General features: G+C 42.2%; 1 protein-coding gene across 1 annotated transcript in view; it reads right to left on the bottom strand.

The window, feature by feature from the left end:
• LOC133376446 (sodium channel protein type 2 subunit alpha-like) overlaps positions 1–26,728 on the bottom strand; it is a 156,775-nt gene extending 130,047 nt beyond the window's left edge. Inside the window, exon 1 of the mRNA XM_061608581.1 lies at positions 26,210–26,728. The gene's annotated coding sequence lies outside the window, so the exon portion shown is untranslated. The remainder of the gene's footprint in view (positions 1–26,209) is intronic.
• Positions 26,729–27,136: the final 408 nt, after the last annotated feature.

Genomic DNA, 27,136 nt, shown 5'->3' with positions numbered 1-27,136 from the left:
ATGTAAGAGTTCACAATAAGCCTTGATTTGTTTTTGCTTTTAGGAGTAAACATATACAGATTTACTTGATCATGAACCTCACACAATTTCACAAAACCCATTGTTACTAAAACTCTGCCTCATCATCACTTTTCACTTGACTATGATAAGTAAAAACAAAAATCTCCTCCAGGTAACTAGGCAAAGAAGCATTTTTTGAAAATGGAAATGGACTGCCTTTAAGTCGATCCTATGGCTACCCTGTGAATAGGGTTTTCATGGTAAGTGGTATTCAGAGGGGGTTTACCATTGCCTCCCTCTGAGGCTAGGCCTCCCCAGCAGGCTAGGGCCTGCTCATCTTGCCACAGCTGCACAAGCCAGCCCCTTCCTTGTCTGCAACTGCCATCTGGGGGGCAACTGGGCTCCTTGGGACAATGCAGCTTGCCCACGGCTGCACAGGTGGCAGAGCACGTAACCCCTGAGCCACTCACTGTGGGGGTGATCTTTAGCTGGCCCTTTACACCCAGAAGGCATGAGCGGGGATTTGAACTCACAGACTCTGGACTCCCAGCCAGGTTCTCCTATCTCTTTCACTGTCACAAATGATCAACGTACATATTGTTGTAGTAGCCAGAGTGTTGGACTAAGATTTGGAAGACCAGGGTTCAAATCCCCATTCAGCCATGGAGCTCATTGCGTCACCAATAACTGTTAGCCTAACATACCCCACAGGGTTGATGTGAGAATAAAATGGTGGGGGGACAACCATGTATGCCACCTTTAGTTCCTTGGATACAAATGTAGCAATAATAAAATAAAAATAATAACAGAGGTATGGAACCAAAATTCCCAGTAGTGTCAGACAGAATAACAGGTTTTCTTTTTGACTTTAGATTGGAAGAATCCTCTGATTTGATGACCATGCATAATGAAGACATTCCAGCTAATCAGCTTATTTGAAGGATGAATCGGTTAACTCTCATCCTGTTTCTAGAGCATCAAATTTCATTGCACTGTTGTATACCAGGCATAACTGCTGCACCTGCATGCAGCAAAGTAAAATCCTAGTATCACTGAACAACACATTTTATTCAAAGTACAGAAATGTATCACTGCTGACTACTCTGAACTTACTACAAAATCCACCAGGAAACAGTCAATATTTAAACAAGGAATTACTATTAATCACTAATTTACATCCATGCACACAAATGCCATATCCCTTATGCCCCTGCGAGGTCCCTTGGGGGAAATATATATATATGTAAAAAATTCAATCAGTGTCTCTTTTCTTTTGTAGATGAGACACCTCCAAAAATGTCTGGCCAGTTTTATTGGCTGCAGCATCTGGATTTGTTTGTTTGTTCACCACCGGTGGTACCCACGTCACTAGGGATATTTAAAGAACTAGAAATATAATTTGCTAGTTAATGGCACAGATACAGAGCTCAGATTCACTGGAATGAGCTGGAAATCTTGGGAGAAAAAATAGTTGATGTATTGAGTGAATGGAAATGAACATAGTTGCTTACGTGGCAGAACAACTGTTACTTTTTAAAAAATCTTGGGACTTTTACAACACAGCACTAAGTATTGATTAGTACACATAAAGCTGGAGTTCTTAAGTTAGGTTGTGTATGTTGTACTGCTGCTAGCACAACAGGCCAGCCAACTGAGCCAAATTCATAATTCTTGCAGCTTTACTGCTTGGCAGCTATGCAAACCAGAGCTTGCACACTTGCATGCTTATCTGTCCTCAGCAGAGAAAGACCAGCTACTTCAAGCCTCCTCTCCCTCAACTGTCACCTGAGCAGGAGAAATGAGAAGCAGGGTTTATTCCATCAGCTTTGCCAAAAGACCAGCTCCATCAGGCACCTCCTCCCCCTGAACTATTTCTATGACAGCTGGTCATTATAAGAAGTACTATTTAAGAATTGATGCCTGAGTTTCCTCTTCCCTCCCTGCCCCTTTCCCTTGTGTGTTGTGTTTTTTAGATTGTTGGCCTGCAGGCAATGACTTATATTATTTGATTGTGTGTAAACCAATCTGGGAGCCTTTTTGGCTGAACAGCAGGGTGCAAATACCCTAAATAAGAAAGAAAACAGAATGAACTGGCCTAGGCAGGACTTTCGGTCTCCAAAGAAATCAGAGTATTTCATTCTAAAATGCTTAAACAAGCACACTATTTCCTATTTCTCAGAAGTAAGTTTGTCCTATGCAGCCATCAACTTTTATCTGGCAACTTAAGGGAGATCTAAAGGAAATCCCAGCAGCCCTGTCCAGGCAGTGGTTACCAGGAAGGGTCTTACCATGAAGCAATATGACACTGGAATCAGATTCTGTGGGCAGCAGATTCCCAAAAGCGTAGTGTTTTCCTGCTTCCAGCCTCTCTCTATACATGCCATTAACAAAATGACTTCTCGCTTCCAGGCTAAAATGTCTCCTGCTACTTTTTATTTTATTTATCAGTTAAATGCGAAATATGATTCTCTTTGAAAGAAGAGGTTGGGCAAATAATTGTTGGCTGATCTTCTACGGTTGGATTCATATAGAAATGAATAAATTAATATGGTCCTTTCTTTATGACTAATGGAATTGTTTTTATTATATTTGACCTGTATTTTACCATATTGTTTTTATATTTTTTATTGATGTACACCATTCTGGGGCCTTATTGGCAAAGGGTGCTATATAAGACTGATAAATAAATTGGTATGCTATCCTTCAACTCCCAAGGCAACTCACAATTTCAAAATAATATCAAATAAAAGTAAAGCTCAGGGGAAAAAAACACATAAATGAAAATAGCAGAAATATAAATGATTATGCACGGTTCTAAATCAGTGTTCTTCAACCTTGGGTCCCCAGATGTTGTTGGACTACAACTCCCATCATCCCCAGCCAGTTTAACCAATGGTCAGGGAAGATGGGAGTTATGGTCCAACAATACCTTGAGATGCAAGATTAAGGAACACTGTTCTAAATCATGCCAAGAGTATAGGTGGCTTCCCACTTCATGAATATGCCCTTGCAAATCATGCATGGCTGTAAACAAGGGGAAGGTGACACACCAGAGGGGGCAGCCTTGTCAGTGACCTCCCCACCCTCTGCTCTCCCTCATGTGATTTTAATTGTGATGAAATATATGTTAGAAGTGGCTGAATAAAGCAGGCCGAGTCCTGGAAGTAAAGAACTTGGCAAACTTTACTATGGCTGTGAGTACACTAGTTGCCTACAGCAAAGTGTTTCCATTGGCCACACCTGGAGGGGGAACAGGTTGATCTGTAGATCAGTTAATATGTTGGAAGCGAATTTTTTAAAATGCACTCAAGCTGATCCCACCAGATTTTTCAATAAAAAGGGGCAGAGTCTGACCAACATCATGTGCCCCCGTTTTCAGAAAAGAGGTGGAGACACACTGGAACCGGCAGAACAGTAAGGGTGTCTCTATCCTGAGTCACAGATAGATTAACTTGAAGAAAACAGATCAGGTCCATTCTCTGGCAGAAAGAACACACCTGCAACTAACACACACTCTGGACATACTAACCTCTACACTAGGGATGAGTGAGAATTTCGATTCCGTTCGCATTTCAAGCAGAATTTATCAAATTTGCACTTGCTGAAACAATATGAGAACGGAAACACAGCCATCCCTCGAAATTTGCATTTATTAGAATTTTAGGATGCAGTTCGCCAACTAAACAATATTTACAACAATGCATTTATTAGGGGAAAGCGTGCATAAAATGAATATATGCGTGAAAATAACAGACAAAAAGGCATGGTGTGATGGGGGCTTGCAAAAAATGTGAACTGCCTACAAAAATGTGTTTATTTGGAGAAATTCACACTAAGATGGTGGAGAATTTTCATGAGGATTTTTAAAAACAATTTGCAGATTGCTGCAGAAATGTAGAAAACCGAATTTTAACATTGGAAAAATGAGAAACTGAGAGAACTGAAACTGACAGATCTTTCCATCCCTACTCTACACAGACAAGCAAACCCAGGTTGAAGGAATCTTCTGTGGTTTTACCCAGTTGCTAAGCAACACCCCCCCCAGCAACACCCCCCCCAGTATGAGCCTAGTTGGCAGCTAAAGTTCTTTGGATGCAACCAGAACTGCTATTAGCTCTACACTCTGGTGATCCCCAATATTATACCCACTAACTTCTTTAAAACCCCAAGTGGCTTCCTAGCCAAAGGTGTGCGAGTGTACTCAAGTATGTGAGTAAAAATTAAAACTTAGCTTGCACATTTTTGGTGTGATCCCCACTATCGCTATTCCAACAGAAGGGTTGGTCATATATGAATGCCTTTTCTTCTTTTCCAGAGGCCCCATAAATTGACTCAACGCTCTCTCTCTCTCCAATGTAAACTGACTTATGAAAGCTGTATGGCAGGGGTGGCTAACCTCGTTTTGACCCAAGGGCTGTATTTACCCCTGACCAAACCTCTGGGAGCCCCATAGCAATGGTGGGTATGAACAAAAGTGGGTGTGGCCAACACACACACACACACACACACACAGAGGGGGGGAAGGAGGGAGAGAGAGGCCCCCTCTTCAATTGATTTGTGCAAATTGTATGAGGAAGGCATTATTGCACCTGTAACTCACCAAATTACTGATCTGATGACTGGGGAGGGGACAATTATCCCTATTAGGCTGCTGGGTAGTCTATACCAGAGTTCTTCAACCTTGGGTCCCCAAATGTTGTTGGACTACAACTCTCAATATCCCCAACCAGTTTAACCAATGGTCAGGGATGATGGGAATTGTGGTCTAACAGGATTTGAAGGTGTAAGGCTGAAGAACACTGTTTCAAATCACACCACCACTGCCCAAGAGTGCTGTGCCTACTCTTCCCCCCCTCCTTTGTGCTGCCACTGCCAAACTTCATGGGGTCTTGGGGAAGGGACAGAAAAAAATTGCTTGTGAGTCAGATCAGGCCCCCAGGGGGTTGGTCAATCCTGCTGTATGAAGCTTCCCACCACTCAAAAAGGAGGATCACACATACATACAAAGCTGCAGTTATTTTGTACTGGTCATCAACAGAAAGATGCTGCTGCAGCTGCTTATAGCATTAACTCAAGGGTGCATGCTTATTTGACATTAAGCCTCGCTGGATTTTGTGGGGCTTCTGAGTAAAAACACCTATAAGACCACTGCACCTGCCTGAACAGTTACCTAGCAGTGAACACAGTCCAATATGAACTCTATCACGCTGAGGGCAGTTACCATGGTAAATGGTTTTAAAATAGACATACCATGCTAGTATGATTACAGCCTAGATTATGACAAATCAATGAACTGATTTTAATCTTGTTTAGGTGTACCTAAGAATTGTATACACTGTGTTTGCTTACACCTGCATAAAATGTCATTTTATTAAAATTCTTTTGCAGAAATATGTTATTCCAAAGATAGTTTAGTGTTTCTACTGAAATTTCTACATGAAAAATCATTGTTAGTTAACACGGTGGATGTGCCTGTGGAGCAGATACTACTTACACAAAGAATCCTACCTGTAAGAGAAATGTGCTATGGAAATATAGATGCATCTAATGAAGTGGCCTCCAATCCATTAAAGCTTATACCACAGTGCCCGCATTCACACAACACTGTAAGCCAAACTATGACTTACTGGGATCATATGAACATGGGGGCTTCCAGAGCAGAGCTTACAGCTGCTTTATGCCTCCCCCATAATACACACTCCCCCCCCCCGCCAGTAAGGTTTGGCTTAGCTTGTCATTTGAAATGGGACTCATTATTAAGCTCTCTCCTCACTAAGCCATGAGCAGTAGCCAAGGTTTGTTCCTCTCTGGGAGTCCATACGTTCCCTGTAAACCATAGTTTGGCTTACCATATCACGTGAATCAGGCCAATATATTTGTTCATCTTTAAGATAATCAAGAGACTCTGGTTTTTTGCACCTTAATTCCTAGATATTTCTCTAAATGCATATTAGTTGGAAAAGAAAAATAAGCTATATTATAGATCAACAGACCTGAGTAAAATGGAATACTTGGATCTGCAACTCTCCAATCCCAAAACACACCACACATTAGAGCAAAGCCCCTGCAATCTCACACTGGTCCTACTAAGAACCTTTACTCCACATTCAGAGTGAAGCAACTTCTTCAGAAAGAAAGAATTATTTACTAATAGGCAAAAAAACCTTGCTCTTTAAGAATGTACCTATAGCCAACAGGTATTTCTGCCAAACTTTAAAAAGCAGGGAAATGGGGCAGCTATAGTGAACGCACCAGGGGGAGCAAGAGACCTGACCTCCTCTCTGAGATATTGTACTGCCCCACAAATTTGCAAAAAACCAAACACAATTTGGGTTGGTTTATCACAGTCCAATCCACTTCCTCTGTAGCTTGGAAGAATTTGGAACATGTGCCTCTGAGCATACGGTGAGTGGTGGCAACACCTGACATCTCCAAAGACGGAGAATTACATTTTTGTATGTTTGTTCGTGTTCTTCTTTGCTTCCTTCCTGTGTTACTACTGTTTCTACAGAGAATCTAACCTAGAAACATATATTTCTTTCATTATTCATCCTAGAAATCTCTATCAAATTTATTTTTATTAATTTCAGAGCCTTTTTATTGGTCATATGATGGCAAAGACAGCCTTTTGTGTTTCAAACTGGAGATTATGTTCTATTTATATTTTGGGTGCATTAACAGTTGAACCTGAAACTGCAGTTTGATGTAAAATCAGACTGATTACAATATGTTGCTATTTAAGCAATGAGTCTAGCTGTTGGAAAAAACAAACTTGGCCTGCCCAAGATGCAGGTTTTCAGCCTGCTATGCTTAAACCACTCCACTTAAGGAAAAGTGGGCATGGTCAATTAAAAACATAAAACACGCCGAGAATTTTGCTAGAATATCTTTCACCTCCCACTGTTTTATCTTGTGCAAACTGAGACACTCCTCATGTCCACTGGAAACTATTCTACAGAATATTCAGTGCCATCATTCCACAATTATTTTTGGACTTTTTTAGTGTTGCAAAGTGCTGCTGTACTTCACATATTCACAGAAACAGAAGCAAAAGAAGATGATTTACTACAAGAAATGTCACTAAAATTGCAAAGTAAATCAAACATATTTAAAGTGACCATCTGGACTCTATCAACTGTCTTAATTGTGTTGCTTCCTCTCTGCTAAAACAAGATCAGCACAGCACATGTCTCATTTCTGTTATTTGGGCTGATTGCAGGTGTTGCCACCATTCACCATATGCTCAGAGGCACATGTTAACAAATTCTTCCAAGCTACACTGCAAGTGGATTGGACTGTGAAAGACCAACCCAAATTGTATTCGCATTTTGACAAATTTGTAGGGCAGTACAATATCTCAGAGAGGAGGTCAGGACTCCTGCTCCCCTGGTGCATTCACTATAGCTGCCGCATTTCCCTGCTTTTTAAAGCTTGATAGAAATATCTGTTGGCTATAGGTATGTTCTTAAATTACAAGTTTTTTTGGCTTTTTTTGCCTATTAGTGAATTTCTCTGCTTTTTAATCTGGCTGTGGAGACCATTTCCAAGTGCCTGAAGTCAGTAAGTGAATGGATGGGAGGAAATAGGCTGAAACTAAACCCTGACAAGACTTAGGTGCTGCTCGTGGGAGACAGGAGAAGGTTGAGAGACATAGACCTGGTGCTAAATGGGGTAAAATTGCCCCTGAAGGACTAGGTCTGCAGCCTCGGGGTCATCATTGACTCCCAGCTGTCCATGGAGGCTCAGGTCTTGGCAGTGAGCCGGGCAGCTTGGTATCAATTACATCTAATACAGAGGCTGCGACCCTACCTTCCTGTCCATCTTCTCCCACGGGTGGTGCATGTGGTCTCCTCTCGCTTAGACTACTGTAATGCGCTCTACGTTGGGTTACCCTTGAAAACGGTCCGGAAATTACAGCTGGTACAGAACGCGGTGGCGCATCTGATTAAGAACAGCCGTCGCCGTGATCACATCACTCCGGTGCTAGAAGATCTACACTGGTTACCAGTTGTCTACCGGGCCCAATTCAAGGTGTTGGTATTAACCTTTAAAGCCCTATACAGTCTCGGCCCAGTTTATCTAAAGGAGCGCTTCCAGCATCAACAAATATGCCGCCTGATGAGATCAGCCACTCAAGACCTTCTCTTGGTCCCACCAGTTAAAACAGCTAGGCTGGTGCGGACCAGAGAGAGGGCATTTTCAATTGTGGCCCCCACCCTCTGGAACTCTCTGCCTTATGATCTTCGCCATGCCCCCTCCCTGCCAAGTTTTCACCAAGCCTTGAAAACCTGGCTATTCAGGCAGGCCTATAAGACCCCTGGGGTAGCCTAATTTTATCTGCTATAGCTGTGGGTGGTTTTAGTTTAATTTTATATTAGATTTTCGGTTTCTATGTGTATTTATATGCTGTATTTTACTTGATTTTGTAAGCCGCCTAGAGTGGCCGCTGGCACGGCCAGATAGGTGGCCTAGAAATAAAATTTTATTATTATTATTATAAATGGGATCCTGCGCAAGTTTGCTGAGAATAGATTGATCATTTGCATGCTTATTGAGTTCAGTGGGATTTACTCCCCTGCAATCATGCTTAGGATAGGTGAAACTGACCACAGGGGATGGGGAGGGCAGTGGTAGGGGAGGAGGGGGAAGGGGAGTAAGGGCAGAGGGGAGGAGGGGGATGGGAGGAGTCAGGATTAGGCAAGCCAAGCAGCTGTGAGTCTGGCTTTTAGAACACTGACAGTTGGTTCTTACTGAGCATGCCCTGGGTTATCTGACTCCAATGCTACATTTCTTAAATTAATTACAAATCGGCCAGACATTTTTTTCACTTTTAAACTCCAGAAGATGATGGTCAGAGTATGGGGCAAGGTCAGTAATAGGATTACAGGTACTCTGTGAACATGGCTGGTTTTTAATGAATTTCAACAGATTATGAGAACTCTGACAGAAAAAAGTCTAACAGGGCTCTGTTTTTCTCTCTCTCTTTTTACACTTTGAACTCTCAATCCTCTCTGTTTTGTGTATCACACATTAGAGGGTTGTTATGCAAGCGTTTCTGAGTTCAGGACTATAAGTTTTGTAAGGTTTTGTTTTGAAATCAGCTTATGGGAAGCATCAGAACGGCATGGGGGTATTTTCAATTTAACATTGTGGAATGTGAAAAATCCATGCTGGCTAAAGTATACAGCCACTGTTGTGGCTGTATAATTATTCATCTGTGCAGAAGGAATAAATAATTTAGTGAATCACTAATCAGTGTATGGTAACCCATTAGCCTGATCCGCTTCCCTCTCCATCTACTGCCTTCAGTTAGAGAGATCTCCTGCCTAAGCCACATGGAAATGTCAACACTGATTTCAGATTGCATCCTTAAGATATAGATTTTACACCACAATTCAGAAAAGATCAGTGTGATTAAACAGTGCCAAGACATCAGACTGTTTTCTTAAAAAATCATTTCCAACAGCCCTGTAACTGTTTTCAGCAGAATTCAGAATAACCCAAATAATTGCAAGGATAACAGACATCTTATTTATTTATTATTTGATTTATATCCCGCCCCTCCTCCCAGCAGGAGTCCAGGGTGGCAATCACTACAAATGATCCCATCCCGAAACTGATATCTAACTTGAAAGGTTTTGTATGACAGTATGATGGCTTAGAAGCAAATCCCAGTATTAGCTATGCTCTGCCTCCATAGCTGAGGTGGTATACTTGCAGTTCCTGGAAACTGCAGGAGGGGAGAGTGCTCTTGCACTCAGGTCCTGCTTGCAGGCTTTCCACGAGCAACTGGTCGTCCACTGAGAACAGGATTCTGGACTAGATGGGCCACTGGACTGATCCTGCAGGCTCTTCTTATGTTTATGTTATTAGCATGAATGAGCAACAACTAAACAATGTGAAACATGCAGATGAATAAGAAATCTTTTTTAAAAAAATTATTACTCCTGCAGCACTGAAATAACTTTTGTATTATATGTTGTCTTAATTCTATGGCTTACCAACATGGAGTGTGTGGGAAGTTATTATATATAATGGAAGAACCGTTGTGGTTACTTTGGATCCTCATCTGGGATCATTCTGGAGTACTGTTGTATTCTGGTCAAAATATCAGCTAGCTCAGCACATCCTGCATCTGACCACTCACCCTGGAACTCTTGAGATGAGCACCACCCCAACTAACTTAGCCTGTCAAACTTCATTTACTCCTCTTTGCTGTGTTTATCAGGCAAATGTTATGGCCCCAGAACCCAGTCCCCTGCTCTGCCTAACAAGGAATAGATTGAGGCTGAGCCACTCAGGGAGGAGCCTTCAATACAGCTCCCAACTTGAGGCTGTGCCACTTCTGCCTTCCCTGGATTCAGAGGACAAGGAGCATCTCCTTCATTTTTATAGAACCAGTCATGGTGACTTTAAAGAGCACTTCTTGCTCCTCTGCAGAGGTGGGTGAACTGCAAAATAAGCCTTGCCAGCTGCAGCTCTTTGCCAATGTAACATCTCTCCATTGTCTGTAATAGGGAAAATGTTACAGCCAGCAGAGCTCACTGGGAGTTCTCCATGGTCCTGATAAGGTGTGTCTGATCCTGCATCTTTCTTATCAAGTCAGCTGCGTTCTTGATATTTATTTATAAGATTTCTTTCCTGCCCTTCACCATAAGGTCCCAGGACAGGTAACAGCAATAAAATATGCAATTATATATAAACAATAAAAGCATGGCAAGTATAAAACACATAAAACTGTTCCAAATGGAAGAGAACAGTACATGTGTTGTCACTCTGCTTATTATCTCACATAACTCTTACGTATTTCTGCAATTACTTCTCCTCCAAGCAGAACAGAATACCAAGTAGGTCTGCTGGGACCCACAGATTAGCCACTCTTCTGTGTGCCTCTGAGCCCTGTTTCTTAGCTAGTGATGGATTAAAGCAGGGATGTCCCCCCCCCAATGTTGTTGGGTTCTAACTGCCATCAGCCTCTGCCAGCATTGCCAATAGTCAGGGATTATGGGAGTTGCAGTCCAACAACATTTGGGGGGACCACAGATTCCCCATCCCTGAAACAACACATCCACTCTTTTCACAATGGCCCCAAGAACCCTGGGATTCCTCCTCTACCACTGGGGTCTCGTACCTGTTGCTCAACCTATTTATGTTATTTTATAACTCCAGGCATTTACCCTTTTCTTCATCCCATGCCATTTCTTAGTATACTACAGTGTTCTGGAATGGGCCCCCCTCAATATTAGTTCTATTTTTGCAGCAAAAGCAATATACAAGCCAGCCCTCTCTCCAAATGAAAGAAATGATATATTATTATATTTTAAATGTTGTCTAGGTTTTGGTTCTACAGACTTCAGTTATGTTATAAAGCAACGACAGCCAACGTGGTGCCCTCCAGAGGCTGTTGACTCCTCTAGGAGAATGGTGAAGAGGCTACTTTTGAGAAAACCAGTGAAGCAAAGATCAGGGCATCAGTACACCAATAATACTCAGCCACGTAACCACCACTGGAGAGGGGCTAATAATCACAAGTACATTATGAAGATCTCAAAACAGTATAAAGATATCAATCATCCATTTCTCTTCCCCCCCCCCGCACCCCTATCCTTGAAAAAAGCCTGCCAAATTAATCCGGACACCATTCCCCCCCCCAAATTAATCACTGGAAACCAGCATAAATATCCAAGTGATCTGAGATTTAGAAACATCAAGGTCATTCTCGTCAATGAAATCACAGTAACAGGCTCAAGAATCCTGAAGAGAACAGAGAAAGATACTGTTCACCAAGAACTCGTTGACTAGATGGGGTTAATAGGTTAATGGGATGCTGTGCCCATATGCATTTTTATCTTTGATTTCAACTCAACAGCTGGAGAGGGAAGCACTTACACTGTAACAGAGCTTTTGAAAACAAAAATGCAAGTAGAACCGACTTATAACCAGCACAGTGACATAAGCCCTTTAAATAATAGCTGTTCCTTTCAAAGATGAAATTAAATTAAACCAAGAGCCAGTAGTCAAAGGACACATATTTTTGGAATAATGTCAGGAGAAAGAATATTAACTGACATGTGAAAAATACAGCACTCTTTTTTTTGCTTTTCAAAACGGTTCTTATAATGCCTAACCAAAGTAATATTTTTGGGTGCCCATGGTTAACATTGTCCTAAAACATGAACATTCAGAGCATAGCGATGAAATGATGACAAAAGGCTGCACAGCCATTAGCTAAGGATTTTTTTAAAAAAAATAGCGCTGTTGCCTTTAAGCACAGGTTCCATGCTTCTTTAATTATTTATGACAGGAAAGGCTCATTTCACTTAACTTGCTTTATCTTCAGTTTGAGTGAGCGGTGGAAGGAACTACTGGCAAAGCTTCCCAAATTATTCTTTCACCCTTTTACAACCAAAAACCCACCATGCAGGCAAGGGAGAGAGGGAGATAATTAGGTTGCAATGCAAGCTTGCTTGGGGCCAATTCCTGGAAATACAAACCCAGTAAGATTGGGATGGCATTCAAGAGGCATATCCCAGGAAAGAGATACAACAGATTATGTTTTTCATAATACCTGTCCCCACCTGTATTCAGAGAAGGAAGGAAAGAAGGAAGGAAGGAAGGGAACCCACCTCTTTTACCCAGGGTGCAGGCAGCCCCAGACCACAAGATGCCATATGACTCTCCCTCATTCTTTCTGAATCTTTTATCAGAGAATATCACTCTTGTAGGAAGCAGTAGACTGTCAGTAGGAAGCACACTGCAACAGGAAATTTACCTGTAATTCCCAGCCCCCCCCCAGTAGGAAAATAGCTTCCTGTGCATTTCAAACCAGAGCTTTAGGGTACTGTGTAGAACAGATATGGGGAACCTTTGGTCCTCCTGATGTTGCTCAACTACATGATTGCTGGGACTGATAGAAGTTGTAGTTCAACAACATCTGGAGGGCTAAAGGTTCGCCACACCTAATACAGATGGATAAGGGAGCCACTAGATCTTCATCAACCAGCAGGTGTGGAAAATGTCATGTCCCCAAATATAAACCTCGTACTTTGGGGGACCAGCATCAGGGTTTTATCTGGAAAAGTATTACCCTCAGCACTCCCGCAAGAGGATACTTTCCTTGATGCAAACTATTAAGTAGCTTATAAGTTATCATACTTGGGACACATAATGAGAAGACATGATTCACTAGAAAAGACAATAATGCTGGGAAAAACAGAAGGGAGTAGAAAAAGAGGAAAACCAAACAAGAGATGGATTGATTCCATAAAGGAAGCCACAGACGTGAACTTACAAGATCTGAACCGGGTGGTTTATAATGCGATTGGAGGTTGCTGATTCATAGGGTTGCCATAAGTTGTACCCAACCTGCAGGCACATAACACACACACACACACTCCAGCCTTCTCCAGTAGACTTGATAGTGACCAAGTGGTCTGGCACAGCTTCCACCATTTGGGTACTCCAATTCCTGCTGACAGCCCCTAAATTTATCTTTGCTAATTTGCCACTGGCCATAAGTGGATGGGCAACAGCTGAAGCAACTGTAATAACCACTTTGTACATTGGATATGGCACAGGGCTAATGCACATATGGACTTTCCCATTAAGCACCCAGCTCTGATGTTACATTACGTATGCTGAGGAGGAAGTGGCATGCATCTTTGAAAAGATCTTTTTTACAAAAGCTCTAAAAACATCTTTAAAAAGCAATTCCAATACAGACGCAGACTTGGATAAGGTCTCTACTTAAAAGGCTTGTTGAAAGAGGAAGGTCTTCAGTAGGCATCAAAAAGATAACAGAAATAGCGCCTGTCTAATATTTAAAAGGAGGGAATTCCAACAGACAGGTGCCACTACACTAAAGGTCCGCTTCCTATGTTGTGTGTAATGGACCTCCTGACAAGATGGAATCTGCAAGAGGCCCTCACCTGCAGAGTATATATAAGGGGTAAGATGATCTTTCAGGTATCCTGATCCCAAGCTGTATAAGGCTTTGTACACCAAAACTAGAACCTTGAAGTTAGCCCAGTAGCTAATGGGCAGCCAGTGCAATTCTTTCAGCAGTGGGATGACATTGGTGATACTCTGCCCCAGTGAGGAGTCTTGCCACCGCATTTTGCACCAGCTGCACCTTCTGGACCAACCTCAAGGGTAGCCCCACAGAGCACATTACTGTAATCCAGCCTGGAGGTTACCAGTGCATGGACAACAGTGCTCAGGCTATCCTGGTCCAGAAACAGCAACAGCTGTCTCACCAGCCAAAGCTGGTAAAAGACACTCCTAGCCACTGATGTCACCTGGGACTCTAGCAACAGATGGATCCAGGAGCATCCCCAATGCAAAAGAAGGCAAAAAAGGAGAAATGGCTGAAAAGTATTTTAAGAAACATCCATGAAGCCACTAAGGAAACAGGCAGAAGAGACAAAACAAAACATAGCCTCCATTTCATGGTTTTAATTAATTTCAAGTTTTTTTCCTTAGTTTTAGGAGTTCCAATGCTTGAACTACCAAAAAAACCCCTCCTTCGTAGCTTTTAAAGTCCTCTCTCTACTTAAATACAATGACATGTCATAAGTTTCAAAAGTAGTGCCATTCTAAGATCTATTCAACATAATTTGATGATTAACATCTGAGAAGAGAAATACTGTGAATTAGACAAATTGTGGGAGACAGCATAGATAACCTTTTTAAAGACAAAATTGTTACAGCCAAATATTATGCTTCACTATTCAACTGTATCTTGGCTGCATTATAATATAAAGAAACCACAAAGTAACCCATCCAAGAATATCCAGATCCTCTCATTTGCCTATCCCATTAGGATTAGGAATTTGAGCAGTTGAAGAAAGATTAGTTCAAATAATGGTTAAGTATTAACTTTATTAGACCATCAAAAAAGAAGTTTTACAGTGCAGTCCTAACCATGCTTACACTGAAGAAAATCCCACTATGTTCAACAGGACTTCCTCCATAGCAAATGCATTTTGGATTGCAGCCTCAATCATCATGTTTGATACTTGGGCTAATTACTAAAACAAATTAGGCTGTAAATTAGGCTTTCCTGGGAGGAAGCAGCATTTAACTCATTGGGACTTGTGACTGCAATCCTATGCACGCTTACCTGGGAGGACTAAGGCCTACTGAACTCATGGGACTTGCTTCTGAGCACACAAGACTATGCTATTAGTCAACTAAAAACCAAGAGGTTTGTGGTATCAAACCTTACAGATTTATTATGGCATAAGCTTTTATGGAACAATAAGATTAACTTTTTTACAACAAGCAACAGAATTAATCATTATAACTTTTTAATGATGTTAAGGTAAGGTTTCTGTAATAGGCGTCAGTTCAGTTTTTGTTCTTGAACACCAGACTCACTCTTTTATTTATTTAAGGGAATTAAAATAAATACAGCAAAAGACAGTTTTTAAAGGCAATTGGGCGACATAGGCAGTAGTAGGGCAATTCTTCAAGCACCATGGCTTCATAGATTATCTGGCAGTATTTGATTGCAGTCAAATACCAGGTGTTCATATTGGTCCTGGACTATGTTGGCTTGCTTAAAATCTAAACATCTCTGCATGTAGAATTTTTATTTTACATTCTAAACTTTCAACACTCACTTTTACACCATTTACTACAAGCAAGAAAACTTTCCCCAATACCTTAAGAATGCATTATAAAGACCTTCAGGCCCTTATTGTTATAAAATGATGCAATATATTAAAGAAATGCTTTAGAAACAAGTAAGCACAAATGAAAACACCACACACTGGTCTATCTAGTGTGTACGTGTGTTTATATATATATATATATATATATATATATGCATGCATGCATGCATGTGCGCAAGTGTGGGGTAGTCCCAGCCACTATCAGCTCTTGGCCCTGCCCACTTTGGCCACTCCCATTTTGTTTGGGACCCATCCATTGCTGGCACGTGGCCCCAGAAGGTGGCCACAAGGAAATGCGGCCTTCAGATTGAAAAAGGATCACTAACTATAATCTAGTGTAATGTTAAGCTCTTAGACAAAGGCCTTTTCCATCCTTGCTTCCTGAAATCCTTTTGTCTATAAAAAACAGGAGCTACTTAAAAATACCCCTCTAGGATGCAAACTTTAACATGGTGAGGGGGTTTCAAAGTGTTGAAGAAGCTGAGAACAATGCCGTCAGGAGTCTAGACCAAGAGGCTAGACTCATAGCAGGGGCACCCATGGCAGAATGGTCAAAGCTGAGACACCAGAATAAGATGCATCCAAACTCAGAGGAAGGCAATGGTAAACCACCTCTGAATAACTCTTCCCACAAAAACCCTATGAACAGAGTATCCAAAATGCAACATGAGATAGTGCTGGAAGATGAGACCCCCCAGGTCAGAAGGCATTCACCAAGCTACTGGGAAGAACAAAGGAGAAGTACAAGTAGCGCTGTGACTAATGATACAGCTGGGTCAAAGCCGAAAGGAAGCCCAGAGGTTGATGCGCACAGATGCGAAAAGGGAGTCTGGAGTTGTACAAAGTATACAACAGGAACATGGAATGTGAGAAGCATGAACCAGGGAAAGTTAGAAATTGTTAAGCAAGAAATGGAACTTATCAACATTAAAATACTTGGCATGAGTGAATTAAAATGGACAGGAATGGGACATTTTCAATCAGGCAACCAAAGGATATTTTATGCAGGAAATGATAAATTAAGAAAAAATGGGGTTGCTTTAATAGTAAGAAGTGATGTAGCAAAAGCAATTAGGAGCTATAATGCAAGATCGGAGTGAGTTGTATCAATGAGATTTAACATAAAACCTATTAACATAATCATCATCAAATCTATGCTCCAACAGCAAACGCAGAAGAAGGGGAATTGGAAAGATTTTACGCAGAAGTATAGGAACAAATTGATTACATACCAACATAAGATGTGCTGATAATCATGGGGAACTGGAATGCAAAAGTAGGGAACAGAGAAGAACTAGGAACTGTGGGAAAATGGGGCTTAGGAGATAGATATGAAGCGGGAGAAAGACTTATTGAATTCTGTGAAGCCAATAATTTGTTTCTTGCAAGCACATTCTTTGAGCAACCAAAAAGATGACTGTACACGTGGACATCGCCAAATGGTCAATAGAGGAATCAAGTTGATTATATAATTGGTAGCAGAAGATGGAGACGTTCCATACTTTCTGCAAAAACAAGACCAGGAGCAGACTGTGGTACAGACCATGAACTGGTCATATAGAAAATCTGAATAAAGCTAAAGAATAACAGCAAAGCAATCATAATGCCAAAAATTTAAATAACATCCCTGAAGAATATAAAGATCACATAAGGAACAGATTTGAGGCTTTAAACTTAGTTGACAGAGAAACAGAACCATGGAATGAAGTCAGAGCCATTATCAGGGAAGAATGCAAAAAGAGAACACCTCTAGTTAAAAAGAGAAAGACCTCAATGGATGACTGAAGAAACTTTTAAAATGGTTAAAGTGAGAAGGAAAGCAAAAGCAAAAGGAGACAGAAACATGGTTAGAACCCTAAATGCAACTATACAGCAGCTAGTACGGACGGACAAAGAGAACTATTACAATAGTTACTGTATAGAAATAGAAGAGAACAACAAAAAGGGTACAACAAGAGCCCTGTTCCAAAAGATTCCCTTTCCAAAGAAATGAAAGCGAAATTTAAACCTAGGGATGTTGAACAATCAACAGGGGAACACGCTGACTGATCGAGATGACATAAAAGGAAGATGGTAGCAATACACTGAAGAACTCTATAAAAGAGATGCAAGGATGACAGATTAATTCATGGAACAGTATGATGAAGAACCAAACATTTTAGAATGTGAGGTAGAAGCTGCTCTTAAAATACTTGGAAGAAACAAGTCACTAGGAACAGATGGCATACCAATAGAGTTGCTACAAGCTACTGAGACTGAATTTGTCCAAAACTTGTCAACAAATATAGAAAAGAAAACAGTGGCCCACAGACTGAAAGCGTTCACTATATATCCCACTTCCAAAGAAAGGGGATCCCAGAGAATGCAGTAATTACCGAACTATTGCCTTAATATCCCATGCAAGTAAAGAAATGCTCAAGATTCTACAACAAAGGCTCTTACCATATATGGAGCGAGAAACGCCAGGCGTCCATCTGGATTTAGAAAGGGAAGAGGCACCAGAGATCGTATCGCAAGCATACATTGGATAATGGGACGGAGCAAGGAATTTCAGAAGGAAATCACCCTGTGCTTTATAGATTACAGCAAAGCCTTTGATTGTGGAGATCATGAAAAACTATGGAATGTTTTAAAAGAAATGGGGGTCCCACACCATCTGATTGTCCTGATGCGCAACCTATACTCTGGACAAAAGGCTACTGTAAGGACAGAATATGGAGAAATCGATTGGTTCCCAATCGGAAAGGGTGTGAGACAGGGGTGTATTTTATCACCCTATTTGTTTAATCTATATGCAGAACATACGGAAAGCGGGACTGGACCAAGATAAAGGAGGTGTGAAAACTGGAGGGGAAAATTTCAATAATTTAAGATATGCAGATGATACCATACTACTAGCAGAAACCAGTAATGATTTGAAACGAATGCTGATGAAAGTTAAAGAGGAAAGCACAAAAGCTGAACGTCAAGAAGACTAAAGTAATGACAACAGAAGATTTATGCAACTTTAAAGTTGACAATAATAATAATAATAATTTAATTTGTGTGTCGCCTATCTGGCCTATGGCCACTCTAGGCGACGTACAATTCAACTGCAAAATGCATCACAATAAAATACAAATAAAATACAATATAACAGTGAAATAGTAACAGTTCAGAGTAATAGGCAATTTGTGCTAAAAATTAACCCTCCCCGGAAGTCCCAAAGGCCTGTCTGAAGAGCCAGGTCTTCAAGGCTTTGCGGAATACGTTCAGGGAAGGGGCATGCCGAAGATCGTATGGGAGGGAGTTCCAGAGAGTGGGGGACGCCACTGAAAATGCCCTCTCTCTAGTCCCCACCAACCTAGCTGTTTTAGTTGGTGGGACTGAGAGAAGGTCCTGAGTGGCTGATCTTGTCGGGCGGCATAATTGGTGGTGCTGGAGGCGCTCCATCAGGTAAACTGGGCCGAAACCGTATAGGGATTTAAAGGTTAATACCAACACCTTGAATTGAGCCCGGAAAATAACTGGAAGCCAGTTATCACTGGGGTGATGTGTTACCGGCGGCGACAATTTGTGAGTAGTCGAGCCGCAGCATTTTGTATAAGTTGCAATTTCCGGACCATTTTCAAGGGTAACCCCACGTAGAGCGCATTACGGTAGTCTAAACGAGAGGTGACCAGGGCATGTACTACTAGTGGGAGCTGATGAACAGGCAGGTAGGGTTGCAGCCTACGAATGAGGTGTAATTGATACCAAGCTGCCCGGCTCACTGCCGAGATCTGAGCCTCCATGGACAGCTTGGAATCAAGAACAACCCCAAGGCTGCGGACCTGGTCCTTTAGGGGTAATCTCACCCCATTGAACATCAGGTCAACATCACCCAACCTACCCTTGTCTCCCACAAGTAGCACCTCAGTCTTATCGGGATTCAGCTTCAACCTGTTCCTTCCCATCCATCCACTCACGGATTCCAGGCACTTGGACATGGTCTCCACAGCCAACTCTGGCGAAGATTTAAACGAGAGATAGAGCTGAGTGTCATCCGCATATTGGTGACACTGCAGCCCAAATCTCCTAATGATTGTCCCCAGCGGCTTCATATAGATATTAAATAGCATGGGAGAGAGAATAGAGCCCTGTGGCACACCACAATTAAGAGGCCAAGGGTCTGAAACCTCCTCCCCCAATGCTACTTGTTGATGCCTATCGGAGAGAAAGGAATGGAACCACCGTAATACAGTGCCTCCAATTCCCAATCCCTCCAGGCGCTGTAGAAGGATACTGTGGTCAACAGTATCAAAAGCTGCTGAGAGATCGAGGAGGACAAGAAAGGTGAATTCTCCCCTATCTAATGCCCTCCTCATATCATCAACCAGAGCGACCAAGGCTGTTTCAGTTCCATGTCCAGTCCTGAAACCCGATTGGTATGGACATTGAACTTGTCAAGGATTATCAATACCTTGGCACAGTCATTAACCAAAATGGAGCCAATAGTCAAGAAATCAGAAGAAGGCTAGGACTGGCGAGGGCAGCTATGAGAGAACTAGAAAAGGTCCTCAAATACAAAGATATATCACTGAACACTAAATTCAGGATCATTCAGACCATGGTATTCCCAATCTCTATGTATGGATGTGAAAGATAGACAGTGACAGAAGTGGATAAGAGAAAAATCAACTCATTTGAAAAGTGGAGTTGGAGGAGAGCTTTGCGCACACCATGGACTGTGGAAAAGACTAATAACTGGGTGTTAGAACAAATTAAACCAGAACTATCATTAGAAGCTAAAATGATGAAGCTGAGGTGGTTATACTTTGGACACCTAATAAGAAGACTTGATTCACTAGAAAAGACAATAATGCTGGGAAAAACAGAAGGGAATAGAAAAAGAGGAAGTCCAAACAAGAGATGAATTGATTCCATACAGAAAGCCACAAACCTGAACTTACAAGATCTGAACAGGGTGGTTTATAACAGATGCTGTTGGAGGCCACTGATTCATAGGGTCACCATAAGTCATAATTGACTTGAAGGCATATAACAACAAACAACTTAAACATAAAGCATGTGTAGTGTAATAATGGCCTAATAATAGAACTAGACAGGTCAGATGCAGTATGTGTAGAAAATAATAGCTTCTCAGAGTCCTCCACTCTCATTCACTCTTTTTACATATAGGGTTCTCACTTGAGTGTTGTCTACTTTAGCTCCATTATGAACCTATTGTCCTCTTGATGTTGTTGGACTAAAACTCCCATCAGGCTGCACCAGCGTGGCCAATCATCAAGGATGATGGGACTTATAGTCCAACAATATCTGTAGAGCCACAGGTTCAACATCCCTGCCATAGTGTTTTCTAGCAAAGCTCCTATGTCTTTTAATAGCAACATGTGAGGTAAAAATTCAACAGTTGCTTTGAACTTTGCTGCTCCTTTCCCTGTGGAAAAAAATTGCCTCAACGACCACAAACCATAGTAAAAAAAATGGGTGGTGTGTCTATTTCTTCTACTACAGCCTACCCTAACCTGCTGCATTCCAGATGTTTTGAACTACACCTTCCACCATCCCCGACGATTGGCTGTGCTGCCTGGAGCTGATGGCAGTTGTAATTCAAAACATCTGGAGGGTACCAGGTTGGAGAAGGCTCCAGGGGTAGCAAACCTTTGGCACTCCAGATGTCCCTGCCCATGGGCCATGCTTGCTGGGGATGATGAGAATTGTAGTTCAGCAACTTTTGTAGTGCCAAAGGTTCGCCACCCCTGGTAAACTAACCATGGTGCTTAGAATCTCCTCATCCCCCCACTTCACCACCCAAATTTTAAATATATTTCATCCAAAATTTAACTTAGGAAAAATAATATACAAAATAAAGTTTTTAAACAAAAAAAGAGGGGAACTAATTTATTTAGAACTGTATTCCAGATCTGTAAACAGCTCACTAATGAATCATATGCTTATGACTCAAATCCTGTCCAGATAGAATACATTCAATTAAAATCATCTCCAGGATAGGTCTCTTGAACTTTTTAGGCATCAGAAAATGGCACTCCAAGGGTCCAGTCATTCCCAGAATGAGTGTTGTAAATCACAAGAGCCATAGCCATAACTTTTTACTTTAAAAAACACAATTTCCTTGGGTAAAGCCCCTCAAAAAAGATGATTATTATTGGGAGTTGGACAAATAGCTACTCTCTGGGCAAGCAACCCATGAATACTTCTGAAACACCATACATATCCTTTCTGCAGGGATGGGGAACCTATGGCCTTCCAGATGTTGTTGGACTTCAACTCTCATCGGACCCATCCAGCACAACCAATGGTTAGGGAAGATGGGAGTTGTAGTCCAACATCATCTGGAGGGCCACAGGTTACACATTCCTGCCTTTATATATAATCTTGGCAAATATTATAAGTTCTACTCCCAGCTGCATGTGTATGTGAATATGTAAATTATTTATAAATATGAAGACTTAATAATAAGGCACATGTTTTCTAAATAAATAGGAAGTGCCAAGCAGTGGAGCAGTTCCAGTTGGAGAATGAAGACAATACCGAACAAGACACACATACTGCATGCAAAAACTCATACTTTGTAAGTAAAAATAAGATAGAGTGCATTCTGCAAGAAAGCACTCAGCAAAGTTGATATGTATGTGCAATGTCAATATAACAAAATTCACAATACTCTAGAATGTCGGAGAGAAGCAGTTGGGCAGTTTTAAGGAAGTATGACTCCTCTCCAGAACTAGACATACATTATTATTGTATAGTCTAAACCTCTCAGAAGATGGCTTATCAACTCCAAACATTTAAGGCTCCTCTCTCTCCTCCAGTGGAAGCCCACTTAAAGTCTGGCCACTTGAGAGCCAGGGTGGTATAGTGGTTAGAGTGTTGAACTAGGACCTGAGAGACCAGGGTTCAAATCTGCATTCCTCCATGAAGCTTGCTGGGTGACCTTATGCAAGTCACAATCTCTCAGCCTAACCTACGTCACAGGATTTTTGTGAGGATAAAATGAGGAGAGGGAGGAGAACTATGACACCACCTTGAACTTCTTGGAGGAAAGGTGGCATATAAATATAATAAATAAATACATAAATAATACAAATAAAATAATTCTTCTTCAGGGGACTCAAACACTCGATACCAATAGCTGAGGATCCAAACAGAAGGGATACTTTTTATAGAGAAACATCAAAGGCTGCTACCAACACTCACACTTAGTTGAAAGTAAGCTTCAATGTGCTATACTCTAACAACTTACTGAGTATCCATAAATAATTAGGCAATATTATGTACTATTTTCTAAATTAATAAAAATCAAGTTATCTAAAGAATTACGCAGCATACCCTCCTTGTAAAATGCTACATTGAGTTGTAAATCAACATGTTTTAGTAACCAGATTTGCACCATTGTTTAACAAATATGTGAAGAAACATAAGTGAGAAACTTGGTATAAATCAAGGGTTTTGTTGGGTGATTTAAATCAATTCACCCTGACATCAATACATTCTGGAGAGGTGTGCTACAGTCCTGGTCACAGCGCCTAGGTAGCAATGGTCATGCTTATTTGGTTATCTTCTCCCAGGAAGGAGACTGTCTTTGGCGCTTTAAGGTGCACACCCTCTTTGGAAACACACCTTCTTACCTTCTGCTCAACCTGTATTTGATATTCCTTGATAAGATAATGTGGAGAGGCAAGGCAGAATCTGAAGCATCAATCTCAGGCACACTTATTAGGCAGCAAACCCCAAACATCTTACTTACATCTGAGTAGACCTGCTTAGGACTTCATTGCAGGCTTGTGATTATTTTCCTGCCCCACTGTTGGCTGTGAAGAGTTGTTGATCATGTTGGATCCTTGGCATATGAAAGACCAAGATGATTATGTCATAACCTGGTCAACCAGAAATCCAACACTCCAACAGTACAGACATGCCAGTTTAGAACAGGTCAAGTAGCAATGCTATATGCATCACACAACTTGGCTGGTGTTGGTGAGAGTCTTCATTAAATGTAACAGCTGATCAGGAATCAAGGCAGACAGAGTACGGACCAAGGGTAGCCAATGTGATGCCCTCCAGAGGTTTTTGGCTACAATTCCCACCAGACCCAGACAGCATGGCCAGTGGTCAGGGATTATGGGAATTGTAGCCTGAAACATCTGGAGGGCACCATGTTGGTTACCTCTCATTTGATCCAATACCATCAAAAAAAGCAGCAACAAGAGCATGCAGCTAACTCCTTGATCCCCCACCTCACTCACTGTAAGTAAGCAATGGTGAGGTTCTTTTTTAAGGTCTCCATAGTATCCTGTCCATATGCCTGTGCCCTAGGTAAATATAATGAGGTGGGAGGAAAGTTATTTGATTCTATTGGACAAAATTAGTGATCCTCAAATCAAACTATGTAACATTTTTGTAGTTGAGCCAGCTTGCAGCCCAAGCATGTTTATCTGAAAATTAAATCTCATGTTCAGTCAGACCAAGTACATGGGCACAGGGTTATGGCCTTAGTTCCACTGGCTTCCATTAGAACTAAACTTAGTTTTTGTGTAAATATACTAATTTGTATGGCTTGTGGGTTGCACTAAGATAGTTCTCACGCTTGAGAAAGTAATCATGTGAATAAACTTGCTATTGCCTGATAAATGTTTGAAAAGCTGTATAAGAATATAAGAGCAACCTTGCTGGATCAAACTGAAAGGCCATCTAGTCCAGCAGTTCTTTCTCACAGTGGCCAATCAGATACTTACAGGAAGCTCACAAACCAGGACATGAGCGCAATATCACTCTACCATGTTCCCCAGCAACTGGTATTCAGAGACATGCTGCCTCTGAACCTCAAGGGAGCATGTAGCAATTTATTTATTTATTGTATTTATATACCGCCCCATAGCCGAAGCTCTCTGGGCAGTTTACAATAACTAAAAACATTAAAAACCAATATACAAATTTAAAAACATATATTTTAAAAACCATTTAAAACACATGCTAAAATGCCTGGGAGAAGAGGACATACTGTGTTATGGTTGAGACAAAAGCCCTATGCAAGTATTGCTCTCTATATATGGAAGGGAAATCAGTATCACAGCAGCAGTTCCCTGCCCCCTCTAAGTGCCCTACAGACTAAGTGCACAAAGGCTTACACCTGTAGGCACAAACTGAACCATCTGTACACTGCTAATTAAATGGGCTCCTGCAGGGTGGACACTGCACTCACAATAGCAATTCTCATACTCAAAACACACACTGAACATAACTGCATTTTTATGCTTTTGTTATTTGTCAGCTGCCCAGAGAATGTTGTTAGTGGAAAGCATATATTAATAACAAATATCTGTGCAAGAGTAATCACTTAGAAGACTGATTATAACACTATAAACACCCTTTTTAAAAAGGAATCTACAGCCTTGTGTTGGTCCACTAGGCAAAATAACAATAACAACAACAACCAATCATCAACTGGCATACCTTTACTGAGACCAACTAAAAAGACACAAAGTAGTGAGTAAACTTTGAAGTTATTGTTCATTAAGTAAGTAATATACCCCTTAAATGATCTTCTAAGTTCAGCACAACTTTTATTCAGATTGGTTGTTAAGCAAACAAAGGGGGGGGGAAGGCAACGAAAAAAATGCAGCTGGGCATGCATGTTTGGAAGATTAAAAACAAACATCTTAGCAGTGTATCGAACTAAGTGGTGCTCAGAGGAGACCCACTGAAATCAATGGACTTGACTAACTTCATTGATTTAAATGGGTCTACTCTGAGTATGACTTAGTTGGCTACAACCCACAGTGCATATTTCCCCTGAAATAAAAGTGTATACATCTTAGTATGTATTTCCCCTGAAATAAGGCAAAAAGCAGTAATCACTTAAAACTTATTGGTAAGGGGGAGAGAAAAGGGGGCGGGAGAGTGGAGGGGGGGAGCCAAGCTCTGCCTCTTCTCTCCTCGTTTGTTACTGTCATTCTTGACTTGTGTCACCAGAGGTCTTCCGGGAAACATGGTCACTAGCGCTTAGCAACCAACGAGGAAGAAAGGATGAGGAAAAAGGGCACACGAGCTCCACCTATCCCGAAGGCTTAAGTCTCTTCCCCCCCCCGGCGCTGATGGAAACGTTCCCCCCCCCAAAAAAAGTTCTTTTGAAACACCATACGTTGTGAAGTGGGTAATCGAAGCGAGTGACTTTTAGCGGTCCCAAAAAGAATTCGGGCGACTTTAGGGTTAAGGAAGTGGAAAAAGTCGGGCTGCTTCTGTGCTGGTGGTTTATAAATTAAAGACTTGGGTCATCGCGACGCGGCTAAGCAGTCCGGGCGTGGACGTCGCCGATTCGTTCCAAAAAGGCCCCCTATCAGCAGACCATCAGAGATGGACGAGGGATGCTGCTACTGCCACCACAAGCAAGACGGCTGGGCGGCGAGTTCTCAGGCTTACCTCTGCACAAGTGGCACCTGATGGCGGGCAAAGCCCTGGCCGGGTCCACGCCACAAAGACAATCGCACAGACGGGGAAGGGGGGCAGCGGGAAAAAACAACAACAACACTTACTTGCTCCCATGCCCCGAAGGTGGAGTTTGCAGCTACAAGTGAAGCCGCCTCCCCGCCGCCGGTCTCTCTGTGGTCACCACCTGCAAGGCTCACTTTCTTTCCTCCCTCTTTGTCACCTCTCTCTCCCTCTCTCTAGTTATTCCCTAGCTGGAAAAGAAAAGAAAAAAAATACCGCTGCTGGGAGCAAAAGCCCCTCCAGAAAGATCACAGCACTAGCTTTACTAGCGGCGGCGGCAGCAGCGGTGGCGCCCTCTCCCTCTCTGCCCACGTGAGCCGAGACCAAGCGGCCCCGCCCGGGCCCTGGGGACCCAACCAGCCCCAGGCGATGGAGTGCAGGAGGGGCGGGTAACAGGGCGCGGCTCGGCTCTGCCTGCACAGCGAAGGAGAAAGGCAGAGTTAAGTTAGCGCTGTGTGCAGTTGCGAGGGGAGCCCGCCCGGCAGGGTTTGGCGTGGTCAAGACGCCCCGTCGCTAGTGCTGCTCCTGGGTGCAGGGGGGAGGGGAGGGAGAAACGCGCGCAAGTGTACGTAGGTGTGGCGGGAGAGACTACACAGGCGAACCGTCTCGCGGGTGGGGGACCTGCAAGGGAGGGGCTGCCCAAGGCATCAGCGGACATCTTCGGGAACCAGAGCCTGCAAGAGGGAGGGTCATGATGGCTGTGAATAATCCGCGCAGGAGCACGCTTTGGAGAAAGAGAAGCTGCGTCGCAAAAGCGGGGAAGAAACCACGGCGTGGATGGCCAAGCCACTAAAAAGATCTGGGGAGACAGACAAGGCCAGAGACGCCTATTGAAAGCGGTGGAGGCAGCTGGAGCACTTCCCAATGTTGGGCGCAAGCAAGCGAGCAAATTGGTTGCTTGATCATTCACGACCAACTCATGGTCATAACAGAGCCAGTGTGGTGTAGTGGTTAAGGTGTTGGACTATGAC

This window comes from Rhineura floridana, chromosome 2 (genome assembly GCF_030035675.1).
Source record: "Rhineura floridana isolate rRhiFlo1 chromosome 2, rRhiFlo1.hap2, whole genome shotgun sequence".
Classification (NCBI taxonomy): domain Eukaryota; kingdom Metazoa; phylum Chordata; class Lepidosauria; order Squamata; family Rhineuridae; genus Rhineura; species Rhineura floridana.
The sequence above is the reverse complement of the archived record's forward strand: the minus strand, read 5'-3'. Positions and strand labels throughout refer to the sequence as shown.